At 42.1% G+C, this 19,540-nt stretch overlaps 1 pseudogene; it reads right to left on the bottom strand.

The window, feature by feature from the left end:
- Window positions 1-5,088: 5,088 nt before the first annotated feature.
- Window positions 5,089-6,383, bottom strand: LOC114613422 (annotated as a pseudogene).
- Window positions 6,384-19,540: the final 13,157 nt, after the last annotated feature.

The raw sequence follows: 19,540 nt of genomic DNA, 5'->3' as shown, positions 1-19,540 counted from the left end.
GCCAAATGTGTGGTGGTGTGTTATTTCACAGTGACGTACCTGCTGCAGAGAGCTAGCTGCCTTTCTCTGGAGCACATTGTCTCTGGGAATTGTTAGTGACCTACCCATCTCAGTTCTCTGAGAGAATCTCATTGGAAAACATTGCATAAGACATTTTCATGTGCTGACACATGTACTTATGTGGGGCTGTAGTGCCTGCACGTGTGTGTGGGGCCCGTTGGGCAGAGTCGTGGATCCCTCGTGTCTGCCGCCCTAGGTGACTAGAACGGCGGCTCCAAGGAGCAAAAGCACAGGAATTTGACTGAGTTCACTCCACGCAGCGCCAGGCAGATGCTGGGCTATGAGAAGCAGAGCCCGGGTGTGGAGAGGTCTCAGCCTGAAGTCCCACAGGGGCTGAGCTCCTGGGTTGGGGGTCTCTAGGCTGAAGTGGCTAGATGGAGATGGACTGGTCTCTATCTTTGGGCTCCCAGATGCCACTGGGAGGCACAGAAGAACTGAGATGGAGGGCATACGGGCTGGACAGACCCGCAGCCGAAAGGGGTGAGAGGGAGAAGCTCTGGCAGAGACTCTTGGTCACTGCAACTCACTTGGCTGGGTCATGGCTGGCTCGGCTAGCTTGCTGGACTTGGCAGGCCTCTGTGGCTGGAACACAGAGAGGTCCTCCATGGGAGATTAGACAGCAGCTCGGGCCCCCTCCACGGTTCTCCATGACAGGCCCCAAAGACATGAGGAAGTCCATGGTTTTAAAAGGTTTATTGTCATGGCAGAAAGTGGATGTAGCTGTACCCTGTGTCCTCAGGGTGGGCCTTTGGTTAAGTACCATTTGTAAGGAGGAGAGTCTGGGAAGGAACGCTTAATTGGCTATGCCCTCTGGCCTTTAGGGACCTCATTAATATGGAGATCTCTTGAGGCTCTGAGGCCTGTAGTCATGCTCTCTATCTGTGCTTCCTGTGCTACATAACCTAAGGCCATAAACCTTTCTTTGGGAGAAGCTGTGGATAAGTGGAAGGAACCAGGACCCAGGAGCAAGGCTGAACACCTACGTCCCATTAGGATATTATCTGGGTTTCGAGGTCTGTACTCGACCAGGCACTCATCTGCCTCTCACAGCCCACTGTCCCACATACTTAGCCCAAGCTTCACTCCAAAACTTTAAGACTATAGTTCTGAAATAAAAGTGAAAGCATCATGGGTAAATGAAAGGAGATTTGGTGAGAAAAGTCTTCAATCTCTAGACGGCTCCACCCTGAGGACCATAGTAAAACTCATGGTAAGGAGGGTGACAATGAAACCATAGCAAGTACCATGGAGTCACAACTAGGGAAGGAATGTATGTGTGTCTAGACAATGTGGGGTTTAAATAGTCAAGAAATATCCACTCTGGTTAGCAGTCATTTCCAACACTTATTCTTAATTTGGTTGAAAAGGATTTATACTGTTGGATTTTATTAGTTGGGGAAATAATACCAAAAATAAATAAAATACTCTTATTGGATTTATTTTTTTAAAAAAATGAGTCTTTGATTTAGGTAATAAACAGTTTTAGGTGAAAATCCCTGGTCTGGACTAAAGGAAAATAATATTATTTCCTTCCCAAAGTCATTTGCCTTAGACTTTTACACCCATGTATAAATTAATAGCATATTATTTTTTCCAAGTCTTTATTTTTTCCTGTTAATGAGACCAGCCTAAGGATAGTCTCCTTTGATGTTCTAATTAATGTTCTTCAAGATACTCCAATCTAAAACACTGTGTGTACCCAGGGAAGCTTACAGTTCATGGCAGGTTTATAGTGGTCTTTCCCCTACCATTACCCAAACCTCAGTTTTTACAAAGTCTGTATACCACCTACCCATTTATTTATTTATATCTTTTCTTTAAAATAACTCTTGGTTTATGTTAGAACACTCATTTTTTCCAGATGCAATATCCATAACACTCAACATAAAATAGGGTTATTTAAATATAACCATTCCAAATCCCAACTCTATGTGGAATTTAAAACTAAAATGAGTATACTGGAGGGATCCCGGGTAAGACCTGGAGAAAAATCAACTGATGAAGCCGGTGTTGGGAAAGGGCCTGGGGTAGAGGTCACAGACAGCGCAAGGCTGACTCAGCCCAGAACTATGCTGCTTTGATGAAAGTTCCAGAAAACAGCATCATGTTTGCCTCCCACCTCGACCAATAACAGAAGAGGCAGCTTGACTGTCAGTCTAATCAGAAGTGACTCCAGTCACTTGCAACAGTGGGGGTGGGGTAGCTCCCCCAAGGCCTGAGACCAATCAGAAAGAAGAAGGAAGTGTCCCACCAGCCCTGACTTCTTCCAACCATCTCATTTGCTTTCCTAGGAACACTTAAAGACAGAATCACTATTTTGACCTTCTCAGAGAGAGTAAAACCTGTTTTTTTTTTTTTTTGATAATCCACCTAAACACTTCTAAATCAGTAAACAGCTTTACCTATAAGAAGTAAGAATAGAGTCTAGCTCTATATGATCCAATCCATATAAACTTTAGGTAGCTACTGAATAAGTAAATATTATTATAAAAATACTCTTTTCTGTTCCTAAAACAATCTCATCAAATAAAAGTACAAATGGAGGAAAAATGAGTACAAAAACTTTTTTAAATTTTTTGTATTTTTTCCAGCATGTACTATTTAAAAGTGGCATCAGTCAGCTGAACACTCTCTTCCCCTCCCATCTCTCTCTCTGTCTCTTTCTGTCTCTCTCTGTCTCTGTCTGTCTCTCTCTCTCTCTGTCTCTCTCTGTCTCTCTCTGTCTCTCTCTCTCTCTCTCTCTCTCTCTCTCTCTCTCTCTGTCTGTGTCTGTGTGTGTGTGTGTGTGTGTGTGTGTGTGTGTGTGTGTGTGTATCTGAGGCTGGAACTGTGTACTTAACCCCAGCTCTGTCTCCATCTACCTCACCCTCTTTCTTGGTAATACTTCCACATATGGTAAAAGACAGAATCACTCCCTTGACCTCTTCACAAATAGTAAAGTAACATTCCTTTGATAATCCATACCAACATTTCTAAATCAATAAATGGCCTTGCTGACTCATCAAGTAAGCAGAATGATTATTAAGGACCCCTGGAGACACTGTGCTTCATTCACCCCTGGAATTACAGAGTCTATTGTGAACGATAAACATTGCACTTTAATTTAAAACAAAACAATCTGAAAGTCATGCATCCAAATACATTCAGTGACAGTGAGACAGTGTATCCACACCTCCAAGAGTTCAGGAAGCTAGAGTTCAGGAAACATCTCTACAGTCTGCAGTCTGTCTCTGGTACAGGGACATTAAGCTATTGAAAAGGAGAGTTGTTGCCTGGCCAATAGATTGCCTTTGAGACGCTGTTCATTTTATATACTCTGAGAAATATCAAAGCTAGTTAGTTCTCAATTTTCTTAATTGAAAAAAAAAAACTAAAAGAAGTTTCTTGTAAACCTTTCCCAAGTCAGAGTTAGATCACTGAGCTCAGAGTTAACCGTGAGTCCAGCTCCAGAATGCACAGCGAGAGCCCCTACAACATACCACCTCTCTGATTCACCTATGTGGACAACTCTTATCATAAGGATGCCCATCTAATTCCTGTTTCCTTTCAGAGAAGCCATGCTATCAGTCTTTCATTTAACATCCCTATCTCTAGGGCATCACTTACATCATCAAGTACAAAAAATGCACAGTGATTCTTCCATTTCCAACATCCCTCCCTCTTTAGAAGTGCAGAAGTTTGACAACAGCGTTGGATTCGAGTTCAAATGCCCTCAGAGACAGCATAATTATGTGCCTTGGAGGTCATTATTATCCTGTGAGTTTCCCCTTCTGTACCTGCAGACTGCAAAAGCTGAGGTCCTCCACTGACATCTATGTGATTCTACCACTCAGCTGCAGTGTACATAGATTTGACAAGTGCTTTTCTCCTAGTAAACTTGCATGCTCGATTTTTTAAAAGGGAGTTATTTCTGGTGTGTTTTAGTCTACTGCCAGTCAATACACAGACAGTACTAAAACATTAGGATAGCCGTTTCCACAACAAATAGGCTGCTAGTTCCAGTTTGGAACAAGTTCTTTTCTCTGGTGGCTTATACAACTTGCCCAAAAGAAAGCAGAAGTTATTTTTAGGTGAGTTATTTTATTAAGACTACACAATATTCCGCCATTTCCAAGATCCCTCTCTCTCTTTAGAAGTGCCAAGGTTTGACAGCATCATTGGATTGGAGTTAAATGCTGTCAGGGACAGCACAGTTGTGAATCTTGGGGTCACTGTTATCCTGTAAGCTTCCCTTTCTGCCTGCAGACTATGGAGTCTGAGGTTCTCCACTAGCATCTATGACAGTTCCGAGACTTTTGAGATCTCAAAGCCAGTGAGTGCTTGCTTTGCCAACCTGACAGCCTGAGTTTCATCCCTGGATGGAACAATATCAACTCCAAAATACTATTATCAAACCTCAGCACAAGCACCCTGGCCCTGTGCTTGCCCATGCTCACACATATTGTACACACACACACACACACAAATGATGATGATGACGACGATGATGGTGATGATGAAAACATACAATTCCCAGCACTATAGCAGGCACAACTATTTGTTCATATTCAATATTAAAATGGACCAAAGCAACAGATGAATGATTCATTTACTTTGAAGACAAGAAACTAATCACTACATTAATTTGCATATGTGACTTCAATGCAAATTAAATCATATTAATAATTATATGATATGTGTTCGAATGCACATATAATTTCCAACGTCAAAGTGTGTGTGTGTGTGTGTGTGTGTGTGTCTGTGTGTGTCTGTGTGTGTCTGTGTTGGGTTGTGTGGTACATGCATGTGACCTTGTGGGTGCACACATGTAGTCACATGCAAAGGCCAGAGAAAGACTTCTGGTGTCTACTCTATCATTCCCATCTCATTGCCTTGAGGCCTGAAGGTAGTATAGTAATTATATCAGGAATAGATGATTTTCTACACATCAAATCTATAAAAGTTCATTTGTGCTTTCTTCAACACTGATCAAGCAGTTTCAGTTCATGTTACTTTCATATGTCTACTCAGTTAACCCAAGCTGCTTCTTCAGAGAGTTATAGATGGACCACAGAATTTCATCATGGTGTATGGACTCTGTCTCATCCACAGAGGAGCAATGCCTTTGTAGAATACTTTTAAGCCCTTTTCTCTCTGTATTTAGGGAATGGCTTTCCTCAATGTGTTGGCATAGCTAGGCTGGGTTTGAATACTTTAGCAGCTTCCATAGGAGCCAGAGCAGTGTCAGCACAAAAAACAGCACTATCAGAAGCAGTAATATATTGCTGTGTGCCACTGATAGGTGCTTTCCTCACCAAGCATGTTGGTATATATGGCTTTGAGGACTTCATAAAAGTTGAACTCACAGAGCCCTTGCATGGAATAATCAATCAAAGCTGGCTGGTCTGTAGCAGTGAATCAGCTATACCGCTTTGTGCTGGAGGGCAGGGAGGAGGGGCATGAAAGCCACCACACACACACACACACACACACACACATACACGCATACATGTGTGCATGCTTGCCAGTTAATTTTAAAAGGCTTGACTAGTTCAAAGGCAGTTCTAATCTCCCCAAATCTAGCACACATTTCCCTCCTGTAATTCTGGCTTAATGCTCCCTAATTCTATATTTTAACTTTGTTGCCCTGGCTTCTTCTGGGTGGCTCCCTAGTTTTTGCTGACCAATATGCTTCTGGGCAGCCCTTCTGGGGGCTGTATTCCTTCTCACATTTCAGATGATTTTCCTTTGGCAGCTCTAAACCTGATCCATCTCCTTCCAAATCATGGCAATCTCCCTCTCCTCCCTTCCAGTTCCTAGCCCCCACAAATCCAAAGGTCCCACTTCAATCTACCTGCCCAGTCATTAGTCATTGGCTACTTACTGATAGATCAAAAACCAACTGGGGACAAGGACTTTTAGTGTTTGGATACTCAGATTCCCCATTTTGGAGGTCGGATTAATTCAAAGCATTAGAACCAATCCCCAACACTGGTACTGTAGCCAAACCATGAACACTATCTTCTCTTGGTGTAACAGAATCTATTAAATATGCCCTTATACTTTTGAGGGTCCACCTGCATGAGGCACTTTATGAAATACAGGGGAACAATAGCAGTGTCCATCAGCCCACAGTTTAAGACCCCACCAAAACCACATAGCACATAATACTCCATGGAGCCAAATTCACTGCTGTACCCTTTCAGGGCAGAGGCTGCCAGGTAGAAGGAACATCAGGGCAGGTCCAGGATGCTGCAAGGGACCCAAGAGCCCAGTATACACCAGCTGTGAGTGTGCGCTTGAAAGGGGTTCCTACCCACCAGGTGTGCCAGTGATGAGAACATCCCCTTGCCTGCTATGGAAAACACTAAACTGGTCGCTCTGCAAGGCAGCATGCAGCTCATGGACCAAATGCCATGCAGCTCATAGAGAGGCCAAATGTCATCCCTGTTGAAAGAGTGTGCCCTTAACCTACATAAACTATTTGAAACAATGTTGCATATGTGAACATCACAACCCTGTCTTATCCTTTCTGCAAAGCCTCATTCTGACCAAAGTTGCTACTTCCGTCTATGCTGGATTTCAGAGTGACTTAAATAAAAGTACAGATGTAGGATTCACAAAACAAATAACTACAAATCACATTCCTAATAAATGGTGAGTTTCCATTGCTATTATTATTTTTATTATTCCATTGCTATTATTATTATTATTATTATTGCTATTATTATTTTACAGTAGTGACTAAAACAGTCATATTGACTAAATTGCCATGTCTGTAAGACATACACACACAGATTTGACAAGTAAAAGAGTAGGCATCTGCCTCTTATTGTTTAAGATTAATTCCTTATTTATTGGGTGGTTTTGCCTATATATAGCTGTGCACCATGTGTATGCTGTACTCACAGAGGCCAGCAGAGAGAATGGCATCCTTTGGAACTGGACTTAAAATGCATTTAAATAACCATGTGACCACTGGAAAGGGAACCTGTGATCTCTGCATAAGCAATATGTGCTCTTACCCACTGAATCAACTCTTTAGCCCATCAGATAGCAATCTTTACAGCGATGTTCACATGCTGTGTCCTACTTAGATTCAGAATCTTAAAGGCTGGATTAGCTTTACTCTTTAACCCACCCTTCTCACTCCTAACTGTAACTGTAACTGTAACTGAAGAGTTTTTTGGAGGAAACTATTCCCAGAGGAGTAGTTTGGTAGCTTTTGGGAAGCTTTCTAATCTCTAAATTCCAGTAGCTTCTATCTGACTAGATAGAGTCCAATAGTCCCCAGAGTGGACCTTCAGAGAGATGAAGGCCTGTCCTCATATTTAAAAAGTCCAAAACAGTAATGAAAATCACATTGTTACAGGAGTGGTAGATTTATTTCACTCAACAGTCAGGTCCTCTGGGCACTGGGTCCCATTATCCTAAGTTTGTGTATGTGACTTTACTTTGTGAAAAAGTAGTGCCAAATATATCAGGATTCTCATTGGTGCTGGGGAGACTCTGTGTCTATGTTTCCATTTCTTTAGAGTTTTAAATTAGAAATTAGTTCTAGAAATAATATGTTAGGATAATAAGTTAGAAATGATAAAAAAAGGGTGCTTTTACTGGTTAGTCACCTGTAGTGATGACCCCTTAGAGTAAAGCCATGTGTTCCTAATATCAGCTGTGACCAACACTTTGTTTTTCAGTGATTGACACAAGAAAAATATTCAAGATCGATTAAAATGACCAAGTATCCAAATAAAACTTATTTTTATCCACTAGTAACCCAACAAGTCCAGGCAGTTCTGATGAAGCCTGGCTTGAATGTAACATATTAAAAATCTGGACAAATTTGGATAAGTCGCCTTAACTTCCCGCCCACTGTCATCTGTTACTACCAGAGCCTGGGATGAGATTTCCGCTGCATTGTTATGAAGCTTAATAATCACCGTGTCCCTGTGAACAGTTAGCTGTGTCCACCCACTGAGTTCATTCTCTTGGCACACCAGGATGAGCTTATAATTAGAAGAAATCACATTGTCCTGACATTTGGAGAGCTGAGGCTCATCTACCCTTCACCAGTCACCCATGAAACACACCATCGAAAGCTGCAAAACTTGTCAGCTTCTTCTTGGCAATGGGTAAATTCATTTGCCAATATTTTGCTAGGAATCTGTTTAGACACTTTGCTCAGGAAACAAATATCTCTATTAAGAGATATCAAAAATTGGAAAGTAGAATCACCCCCAAAGTACCCCAAATATCTCTTGGTAACAAGAAAAGGAAGGAAGGAGGGAGCGAGGGAGGGAGGGAGGAGAGAGAGAATCTTCAAAAGAAAAGATTTGTTAAAGGTTGAGAAGAGTCAAGGGCATTCAAGAGCATTGTCTTGCCCACATTAACATCCTATGACTCAGAGAAAAGAATGTTACATATATTTCACCATGAAGCTGACATTCCCTATGGTTGAGGACTTGTCATGCCTTCACAACACACTTGGAACAGGAGGCCTATGTCCCCTTTCCATGAGTCAGAGTTCTCACCTTTTTTTGTGCACAACAGTAGAACCAATAACCTCCAACTTGCCACTATAAAGACTGTGTTGGGATGTTGCTTTTAAAACCTTGAAATATCTCTTGGTAACAAGAAAAGGAAGGAAGGAGGGAGCGAGGGAGGGAGGGAGGAGAAACATATATTCACATGGATGTCTTTGGGGACCACTAGTCATGCACATTACTTGCTTGGCTCTTCCACCAAGTGTGGGCAGGCAATTGCAACAATCAAGGACGTACAACAAAGCTTTTAAGAACACAAATGTTGTGGTTCAGTGAGATCTTGTTTATAGCAGAATGAATCTCAACTACTGTATCTGTTTCTCTAGAAAACGTGCATATTCTAGACTCAAAGATGCAGAAAAATAAAGTTCCACCAACAAAGTTGAGGTTCCAGGGGTGGGTGGGGCTGTTCCCTACCTGAGTTGAGCGGAAGCCATCTGCCCAGATTGCAGAACAGAAACAATTACAGGAAATAGAGGCAAATGCATTAAGTAATTAGAAGAGATAGAATAGAATCCAGAATAGACAACTCAGAATCCAGGTGCTACCCACTTACACAGCAGTGTTCTCCAGAAGCAGCCATTTGAGAACTAACATTTGCAACAACAACAACAACAACAAAAAAAAAAAAAAAACAGTTAGCTTCCTGTTGACACCAATAATACTTCCCTTATTCTAGGCTTTTATCTTTGAAGATTAGATGTGAGCATCTGGTCAAGCATTGTCATTCAATAAACAAATAAAACCTGATTGTATCTAATGTAGAGAGATGTCCAAAGCAGAAATCTCTGCAGCACAGTACCCTCCATCTCTGTAGCTGTGCTCAGACATCAAAAGCCTAAAGCACTTATCCTTCTCTCCAGATTAAGAGGTTTCTCTACAGACTAGACATGCTATCCTGTTTGAGTCTCACAACATGTGAGTCAGATGTTGAGACCTTTCTTTTTGATCTGCAGAAGTGGAATATGAGAAGTGTTTCATTTAGGTCAGAGGACAGTCACTAGCAAGGGCATTTCTCTGGGGTTGGTTTGTTAAAAGGAGTGCTTTACACTTTAAATCCTAAGTGTAATGGATATTTGATGTAGAATACTGGTATTGTGCAATATCCATGCATACTCTGTCTTTCTTGATCTCTACTGTGTTTCAGAGTATTACCAACTTTTTTCATCACTATTTCACACACCAGTTGGTAATGACTTGGCCATTCTGAATACATCATTTAGAATCCCATCTAATTAGTAACACTGTATTATAACTGTTTCCAGTAACAATGTATTATAATTGTTACGCTGTATTATTTCAAATTCATGGAGAGTACACGTCACTCGACATTTAATATTCTTCACCATCCAAATATCCCCCCACCCTGAGCACAGTAATCAGTTTATTCTAGTTGATTCATTGGCTTCAAGTTAATTTATACTACAGCCTCAAACTATAGATTATGAAAATAAGCATATCTGATTGATAATAACAATCTTTACTAAGATGACACTTAACACTTGTCACTTCTTAAAGACCTCACTGTGACTGCACAAGAGCACTGGGCTGATGCAGAAGACGTGCCAACTGTAGCACTGAGTGAGTTGATATTTGATTCATCCCACTTAAATCTGAGTCAGCAGAAGCAATCTGTGCTCAAATTGTTTGGGGTTCAAAACTGGCACTAGGCAAAATAAATATCAAAGGCAAAGGTCAAGCTGTAGGCAACATAGAGTTGGAGAAAATCCCCAAATAGAAAACAATTTGAGAGGTTGAGGAAAGGTTGGGAGAATGAGTGATCTTACAGGGACTAGAGCATGGGGTATAAAAGATCAATGGTGGACTATGCAGGCAGAGGGCACTCGTCTTCTGGCCACATCCCTTCATAGATTCTTTGAATCCAAAGCTGGGATATTGTCATCATCATGTCTATTCTTTGTTTTATGTCACTTAAATGTTTAAAACCAGGTGTCATTAGTTAGGGTTCTCTAGAGTAACAAAATTTATACAATGAATGAGTATATATGTGATATATGTCACATATATAATATATAACACATATAATGCATATAATCTTTACTAATGTGGCACTTAAACTTGTCACTTCTTAAAGACCTCACTGTGACTGCACAATAGCACTGAGGTGATGCAGAAGACGTGCCAACTGTAGCATTAAGTGAGTTGATATATACACACATATGTGTAGTGTGTGTGTGTGTGTGTGCACGTGAGTGAGTGTGTAATTTATTAGAATAACTTACAGACTGTGGTCCAGCTAATCCAGCAATGGCTGCCTCTGAATGGAAGTTCCAAGAACCCATTCATGCCTCAAGGCTGGATGTCTCAGCTGGTCTTCAGCATATGCTGGAATTCCAAAGTGTAGGAATGGACTTACTAAAGAGGAGAGAGCAACCAAGCAAAGAAACAATGCTTCTTTCTTCTATATCCTTTATACAGGCTCCCAGCGAAGCCATAGTCCAGATTAGAGATGGGTCTCCCCACCTCAAAAGTTCTGTATCGAAGGTATGTCTTTCTATCTCGAAGAGCTGAATTAGAAGAGGATCTTCCCACTTCATATTAAGCAAAAATCCTTTACAGGTGTGCCCTTCCATTTCTGAGTATCAGTTAATTCCAGATGTGGTCAAATTGACAACCAAAAATAACCATAACACTAGGCTAACTTTGTAGGCAATGTTTAATATAATAATCCTGAAACACTACCACAATGTCTGTTCTAAAAGCTGGGAAGATGGCTCAGTGTGTTAAGTGTTTGCCACATGACGAAGACCTGAATTTGAAGACCCTGAACTCACATAAGAAGACATACTAAAAAAAATGTGTTTCTAGTATGAAGGAAAGTAGAAACAAGGAGATTACCCAAAAGCTCCTGGACCAGCTATCCTTACAGCAGGAAAAAAAAATCAAAGAGACCTTGCCTGGAAATGAGGAAAGCAAGGGCCAACACTCAACATCCTCAGGGCTCTCTACACAACATGCACCTACACACATGCACATCGAGATTTTGTTTGTTTGTTTGTTTCTTTGTTTTAGACAGGGTCTCACTTTGCAGCTCTGGCTATCCTGGAACTCACTATGTAGACCAGACTGGCCTGGAACTCATAGAGATCCATCTGCCTCCCAAGTGTTGGGTTCAAAGATATGTGCCACCACACCTGGGTGAGATTTTAGCTTTAATTCCATTCTAATATCCAAAATAAATGGCCATTACAAAACAGATTCAAGACCATTGCCTCTGACGTGTCCCTGGCTCTGCCCTATTGCTCTCTAGTTCTGTACAACTCATAGGATCTTAGGTCCATTTTATAACATTCTGAAAATATTGAAAATTTTTGGTAATGTCAATCAAGGTGCCAAATCCAATTTTTGGACAATTTTGAATTCATTAACTGATCAGTCAACAAGTATCGGTAGACACTATTGTTTTTAAGTGCATAGTTCAGGTTCTGAGAATATAATAGTAAACAAATTTAATCCCTGCCTTAGTGGAGTTTATCAGCCTGTAGAAGAAAACCAAAGTAAGGATGGAAGGCTGAAAGGAGATGTTGCCTTGGGGAGAAACTTAATTGGGCACAACACCCAATTGGCTGTGCCTATATAGTCCAGGTACTTCAAAGGCATGGGCAAGAAGATAACCTGACCCACTATACCATATATTAAAAACTTAAAAACATCTTCCCATACTTGCGTAGTATGTTTGCAAGGAGGAGGAGGAGGCCTAGTTGACAGGAATAAATGAGGGGAAGATGGAGTGGATGTCAGAGGTAAGTGGGAACTGGTCCAGGAGGACCTTGTAGGTCTCAGTAAGTATAAGGCTTTGGAAGGTTTTGAATAAAGGAATGTAATCGATGAACTTTGAAAGAACCTCTTTACCTACCTTGTGGAGTCCAGAATATAGGACAAAAATACCTAAGAAGAAAAGGTCACTTGCAAGACAATTGTAACAGTTGGGTAAAAGGTTTTGGTGTCTACAAAAGTAAATAATAGCATGGGAGAAGAAAGAAGTCCTGGGCTACATTTTGAAAGGGAAAGTTATGGAATTTGACATCGACACCTGAAGAATAAAATCAGAGGATACATCAGAGTACCTGGCCTGGGAAACTAGATTATGGAATTGCTCTCTGTGATTAGGTATAGAAAGCAGCAGAGATGACTTTGGAAGATTTTGGGAAGTGGAGGGGAGCACTGGTCCAGCCATGGAAATTACCACCAGGTATTATAATGGAGATAGCAACTCAAGGGAAACCTCGACAGACATGGTGCTTCTTTTTAGTGTGAGTATGTGTCCCTTATCCCTGAGCAACACGATGAGGAAGGAAGGCAGTGCGTTAAGAGGTCAAATGCACTGTTCATAGGAGTTGTGGTGGTAGTGACTGTCTTAGTGCTCCTTTGCTTTGAAGAGCCACTCTTATAAAAGGAAGCATTTACTTAGAGCTGGCTTAGTGTTTCAGAGGTTCAGTCCATTACCATCATGGCAGGGAGCATGCTGGCACACAGGCAGACATGGTGCTGGAGAAGTAGCTGCGAGTTCAACATCTTGATCCAAAGGAAACAGGAAAAAAAAGAGGCACTAGGCCTGGTTTGGGGTTTTGAAATCTCAAAGCCCACCCTCAGGGGAATGCTTCCTCCAAGAAGGTCACACCTACTCCATCAAAGCCATACCTTCCTAATCTTGTCAATGGTGCACTCCATGATGACTAAGCATTCCTATACATGAGTTCATGGGGCTATTCTTATTCAGACCATCAGAGTGACCAATTTTATTACGATTCAAATTGAGATCTCAACAATGAAAAAAAATCAAAGGAACTGACAGATGGGGAACTGGTACCATGTGGGCAGGGATTTGAAGACAGAGGAGAAATCAGGCTTGATCATAGAGATTGGAAACGAATTTTTTGGCTTTAGTGGTGAAACATGGGTTTGCAGATAACAGAGCCACCTGCTCTCCCTGAGATTAAGTCTTTCAAAGTCAGTTTCTTATTGTGGTGCTTTACCAACAGGCTGTTCCTGATCAGAAGATCTGCCTTTGCTCCTCAGAAATTATGGCCAATCGCTTTTCTAAGAAGAAATGTTTTTGCTTTGGCACATTATTTAACCCTTTGTGTCAAGAGATGAGGTTTGCAAATGTCAGTTTCACTGATAGATTATACACTTACTTACAAAACAGTAAGTAGTGTCTGGAGCTAAGTCTAGCACTAGCCACCAGGGTCAGTAGGAAATGGAAGGACCATTCCATGCTACACAATTCAGACCTAGTCTCTGTTGTTCCAATATTTCTGAAAAGCATCGTTTTAACTACTGTACACACGTACATAGTTTGCCATAATCATGGCCACAAAAAAAAGGCTGGAAGAATGAAAGTAATGTTTCTCAGCAGTCAGAACTGTATCCTATAGGCAAGTATACTGGACTGGGAGACTCCAGTTCGAGTCTCACCGTAGACAATCTGAGTGTACTTTTTTCCCTGCTAACTCTCACTTTCCTCAAACCTTAAACAGGATCAAACCCAGGGCACTCAACTGCTGAGCCACTACCAGAGTTTTTATAATTATGAAACTCCCTGATTCTGTGGTACTTCATATTCAAGGAGACAGTACTATGTTTTATGTGTTGTTGATTGGTTGGTGGGTTGGTTGGTTGGTTGGTGGGTGGGTTGATGGGTTGGTTGATTGGTTAGTTGAGGCCTTGCTATGTAGCCCAAGCTGTCTTGGTGCTCACTACATACCCCATACTGGACTCAAACTCACAGAAATCCTGGTGTCTCAGCCTCTCTAGTCCTGAGATTACAGGTGTTACCACCACATCTCACTGAAGGAACTTTTACCTTGTAAAGGGCTAAAGGAGAGTGTCAAATGCTAGTGAAATTCATATCTTTATCAGCAGACTCCCACTACATATGCTTGAGTGTGTCCTCAAGTGACTGGTACATAAAACCTGACCCTTGTTACCTCAATTCCACAACCTGCTGCATATTTAGTGTCCCTTCTTCATCAAATTAAAACTCCATTCCGTCATGTTATTTACCATTTAGATGTGTGTCATCCAAAGATCTATGCATTAAAAGCTAGGTCCCCCAACCCTTGATGTTGCTGAGACTTTATAACCAGTAAGAGGTGCAGCCTACTGGAAGGAAGTTAGGTTTTGGGGGACATTGTTTTGAAAAGGATCTTGGGACTCCAATCCCTTTCTATTGTTTGTGTTTCCTGGTCACTGAGAGGTGAACAGACTTGCTTTATCACACACTTGCTGTGTGATGCCAGTTAAGCTCAAAATCAACAGGGTCAGCTCACTAGGAACAAAAACCTCTGAACCAATGAGTCACAATAAACCTCTCCTCTTTTTAAGGTTGCTGTCTCAGACATTTGTTCAGTAAAGCAGATTCTCAGGTCAAAACTTTGAAGTCATCCTGACTCCACACATTTTCCAAGGTCTTATCTTCCATAAATTCCTCCTTGTCTAGTTTCCTATGGCCACACCACCCTCTTTGTCCTTGTACCAACACACAGAGCACACTCATGAAGTGGAAATTTTTGGTTGTGTCATGTGATGCAGACTCATGTGATGTTTGGGGAGAGTATAAGTAGGACCCAACAGACAGTGACTGGGTGCTTGCATAGCCAGCCATTCTGTACTTCACTGGTCTCAAGTCTTTGATGATTTTTACTTTGTTGAGAGAGGCATGGCAGAGAACTTTTCTTGGGGTTTTTTGTCTGGCCCTGGTCTCTTCTACTGACCCATGCTGATTCGACAGAGGCCTAGCATTTTCTGCTGGATTGTGCCTACCGCCTTGCTGATTCATGTTTGGTGACACTTTCGAACTGGACTGTTGGTATGCTGACACTACTGAACTGAACTGCTGGTATCCTGACAACAGAGAATGGATTCACCCCCAAAGAATTACTTCTAAACAGGTCTACATCTTGTCCTAGTTACCATCTTTTCTCCCCTACCTTTGGACTGTGGGCTAGAAAGGGAGGTTGAAGTATTCTAGAACCCTTATTAGAGTAGGTTTTAAAAAATGTAAGCCTACACACTCCCAGCTCAGGCCTTTGGACTGGACTTTACCCATTAGACACATGACTTTCCACCAGGCAAGATACCTGGTCACTTGCAGTCTGCTCAATATCTACATTAACCTAGAAGCCAGGCATCACAGATTCTTACCCAAGCTCCATCCTATTTATAATACTTCAGTTTTCATTATACTCCATACCCCTTGGCACATAATTTATTTTTTTTCAATAAAAGTATATAGAAACAGAACATTTGAATTGTAACCACAATAGCCTAGAACCTCAGCAATGTGGCTAGCCCATCATGGGTTCTCAAGCAGTCTCTGATGAATGGGTGAATGAGCAAAACATCAACGGCATCTCCTTCCAGGAGTCCTTCCCAGCAGAGGTGGAGTACTGTGATCTCCCAAGCCTGGCCTAGAAATTATAATATCAAAAACTTCCCAGTAAATAGGTTCTGGTGGTCTGAGTCTTGTTGTCCACCACAGTTGCCTCCTTCACTAGAGCCCCTAAGCACCTACTTTAAAAACTGTACAGAGCATCAACCAAGCTCTTGCTCACCCTGGGACAAATGGAAGGATCCAGAGAAATGACTACTCCATGTTTCCTGACCTTTGCCACCTCAACTAGAAGACAAGAGAAAGTGTACAGAAAGAACTTACACAAAGAGATCTGTGAACTTGGTCTCCCAAGAAGCACATGGCAAGGGATAGGTACAGAATAGAAATGAAGTCAGATGGGGAACCAGGCCTCTCTGAGAATGCTGATTTTCATGGGTTTTAGAGTCTGTTCTACAGACCCATATGCCTTCACAGCTCTGTCTGACTGGAGCCTGGGCAACAGACCATGATAAAGGGAAGAACCAAATGGGCCAACCAGATAAGGGACAATAGTCTCTACAAAACCCTTTATCAACCTTTGGAAGCACACACACACACACACATACACACACACACACACATCTGCAAGGGGGTCCCTGGTTATGATTGGCAAGGAAGGCTGAGCCTTTCCTTGCTTCCCTCCTGTTGTAAGTAATAATCCCTCACTTTCTCTGCCTCTTTCACCAGCTTCACTACCCGGACTGTAACGCCAGGACCCCTCATTTTCTGTCCAGTATGCCTCACACTTGTTATGCCCAGGAACTGAAGAATACCCGGTTCGAATGCAGTCAAGACTGTATGCCTAGTCAATGCCCAAGCTATGAAAAGACCCAAAATGCCCCTCCAAGAAGGGACAGACCAGCTCCCACTCCTACTCCCACCCTGACCACTGATCTGATTCCCAGCTGCTCAGTATCTCCTATATCCACACCAGAGAGTTGCTCACAGTGCCCGAGTCCTCCTGTCTCACATTAAAACCAGATTTCAGTGGCTCAGGAGCTTACCCAGCCTCATAAGGAAGAACAATTGGTCAAGAGACTCATACTTCACCTTCCCAGAACTGCCTCATCCTTGAATAAAGGATACTTTTGCCTTCTGAAGCACTTTCCTGAGGGATGCCCCCTCCTCCTCCTGGCCAGGGGTACATGGGCACATCCTCACCTTGGGCAGGACTCAGTCACATCCTCCAGGTGCAATAGAGAAAGACCTAGAGAAAGACCCAATAATAGGGTATTCCAAGTGCTTCTCCTTCCCCCTCAGCTTCACCTCAGTTTTCTGTTCAATCAGTCTTAGAATAATTTACCCATGTGAGCAAAGGGAACTCTAAGCTAAAGAGCTCAAAGTCCAACTGTCTGGCATTGCGCCGTACGGTTGTCCAGGAGGAGCTGGGGTAGTACCCAGAAGGTATTGCACAGTAAAGACCTCCGGGCAGAGCTAGGGCAGTACCCAGAAGGCATTAGGAGAGGTAAGGACTTCTAGGAGGAAGAGGGGGAGTATCCCGGATGCTTCTAAGAAACCCATCTTTGTCAGCATTCTGTGAACGATCTGTGACCGAGAGGTTGCCATGGCACCCCAACAAAGCCAAACACAGGGAAAGTTAGGGCCGATTTAGATCATCTATTTTATTTTTTTGAAACTTTCATCTTGGGTGACTGTGTAGATTATCACAGACTGAGGAAATGTGTCCAAAATATTCTTTTTCATGTGATATTTGTGCTGAATTCAATCCCAAAAGGTATGGTGTTTGGAAAATACCCTTGGTGCTCACAACCAAAGCCATTGTTGTGGGTAACTGTGACAAGGTGTGAAGAGGAGACAGGGACACAGGTCTTTGCAGGCATGGAGTGAGAGTGCATTTTCCTGCCTATGTTGCTAAATTATTACCAAACAGGAACAAGGTATTGCAATGAAAGAGTATAGGAGGCAGACAGAATGTCTGCCTCCATGTGGAACTGCAAAGAGAGAAAATGGTGCTTAGCACAGTCACACACACACACACACACACACACCCTGCACTCCCCAATGACCTGCTGGAGGAAAAACATCCTGGTTAAAGTTTACACACACACACACACACACACACACACACATTGAATGTGGGAGCCAGTCAATAGAAGACTGTGATTACTCTCCCCTCAAAACTGACCCCTGGTTACACATATCTGACACCAATTTTTCTGCTTTAAACTTTGTGAACAACTTGAGACTTAGAGGTGAGATTCTTTCAACACTTAAAGCCTTGTGTGGTTGGGAGTTGGTGTAGGGGGTTCTGTCCAGCTGTGTGTGATGTGTCTGTGTGTGTGTGTGTGTGTGTGTGTGTGTGTGTGTGTGTAATAAAATGGTGATATATCTCAAGGGGATAAATTATTAGAAACAAGTACCGAGTCACATTGGACATGAATAGGTCACACTCTCTTCCTCGAAACAAAGTCTTCATTGTAGGATGCTGTCTCTGCCAGTGGAATCCTTCTAAGAAATGTTTGATTTCCAGTGGTCCTTTCAGGAATGGGCCTATGTCATGTGAAATTATAGTGATGGATTGTCTATACATTGAAGGATGACATTTAGCTAAGACCAAAGAGATTTCTGGTCATCAGAATACAGAGGAAAGTGGCTTGGCTTTCTCTTATCTACTGAGAGAATGAAGAGCATTATCAGCAATCAGACTGCCAACATTCCAGAAAACGTTGACACAACTCTGAGGGGGTATACAGGGCCACAGAGGAACCCTGGAGAGACGTCAATCATATCAATGTGGAGCCCAGTCTCCTTGGAAAGAACAAGAAATGGTGGGGAAATGGAAGGGTCGTGGCCACTGTCTGCACCATCTACAGTCGTGTTCACGGAGCGAAGAATCGCAGGCTTCCATAACACAATGTGATCTGTGTGAGCTCACTTCCCCTTGATGTCGTTAATCGGGAGTACGAGCCTTTGGTTGAAATCCAAAATTTCTTGGGTAAAAAAAAAATATCCACAGGGTCTGGCTGAAGATAGATGCTGATTGTTCTGTCTCTCAGGCCCAGAAGGATGATTTAATCCTTGACAGAAATGATATTACACTTGTTTTGGATTCAGCGGCTGTGATTCAGGAAGCCACAACAGTTAAGAACAAGGGTATCAGGAAGGTTTTGGATGGGTTTGGATGGCATCTATGTGTCTGAAAGGGAACAGAGCAGCAGGCTGATGAGTAAGACCTCAGCTACCAGCTCCAGAAACAAGATTCCGGTTTATCAGTAGAATTTGGGATGTCTCTGGGGACAGTAAAGGACTGTCTGTTACTGGGGGTGTTGGGAGGTAGCTTTAATAAATCCCAGAAATCCAAACCAATTTTTAAAAAAAAGACCTCTGCATGCTAAGACATCGTTCATCTCCTCTGTTATCAACATAGATTAATTTTGTGTGTTTGTTTAGTAGAAGTTGCTCTGTAAACTCATGTTTAAAATCTAAGACATTTTTCTTACATCTAAGATGTCAACTGGGATGAATCTCTACACAGAAGAAAATAATTAACAGTATCATGTTTCCATCACAACTTACTGTAAGTGCTACATTAAATGCTTAC

Source organism: Grammomys surdaster, unplaced genomic scaffold (genome assembly GCF_004785775.1).
Source record: "Grammomys surdaster isolate TR1022 unplaced genomic scaffold, NIH_TR_1.0 126219, whole genome shotgun sequence".
Lineage (NCBI taxonomy): Eukaryota > Metazoa > Chordata > Mammalia > Rodentia > Muridae > Grammomys > Grammomys surdaster.
The sequence above is the reverse complement of the archived record's forward strand: the minus strand, read 5'-3'. Positions and strand labels throughout refer to the sequence as shown.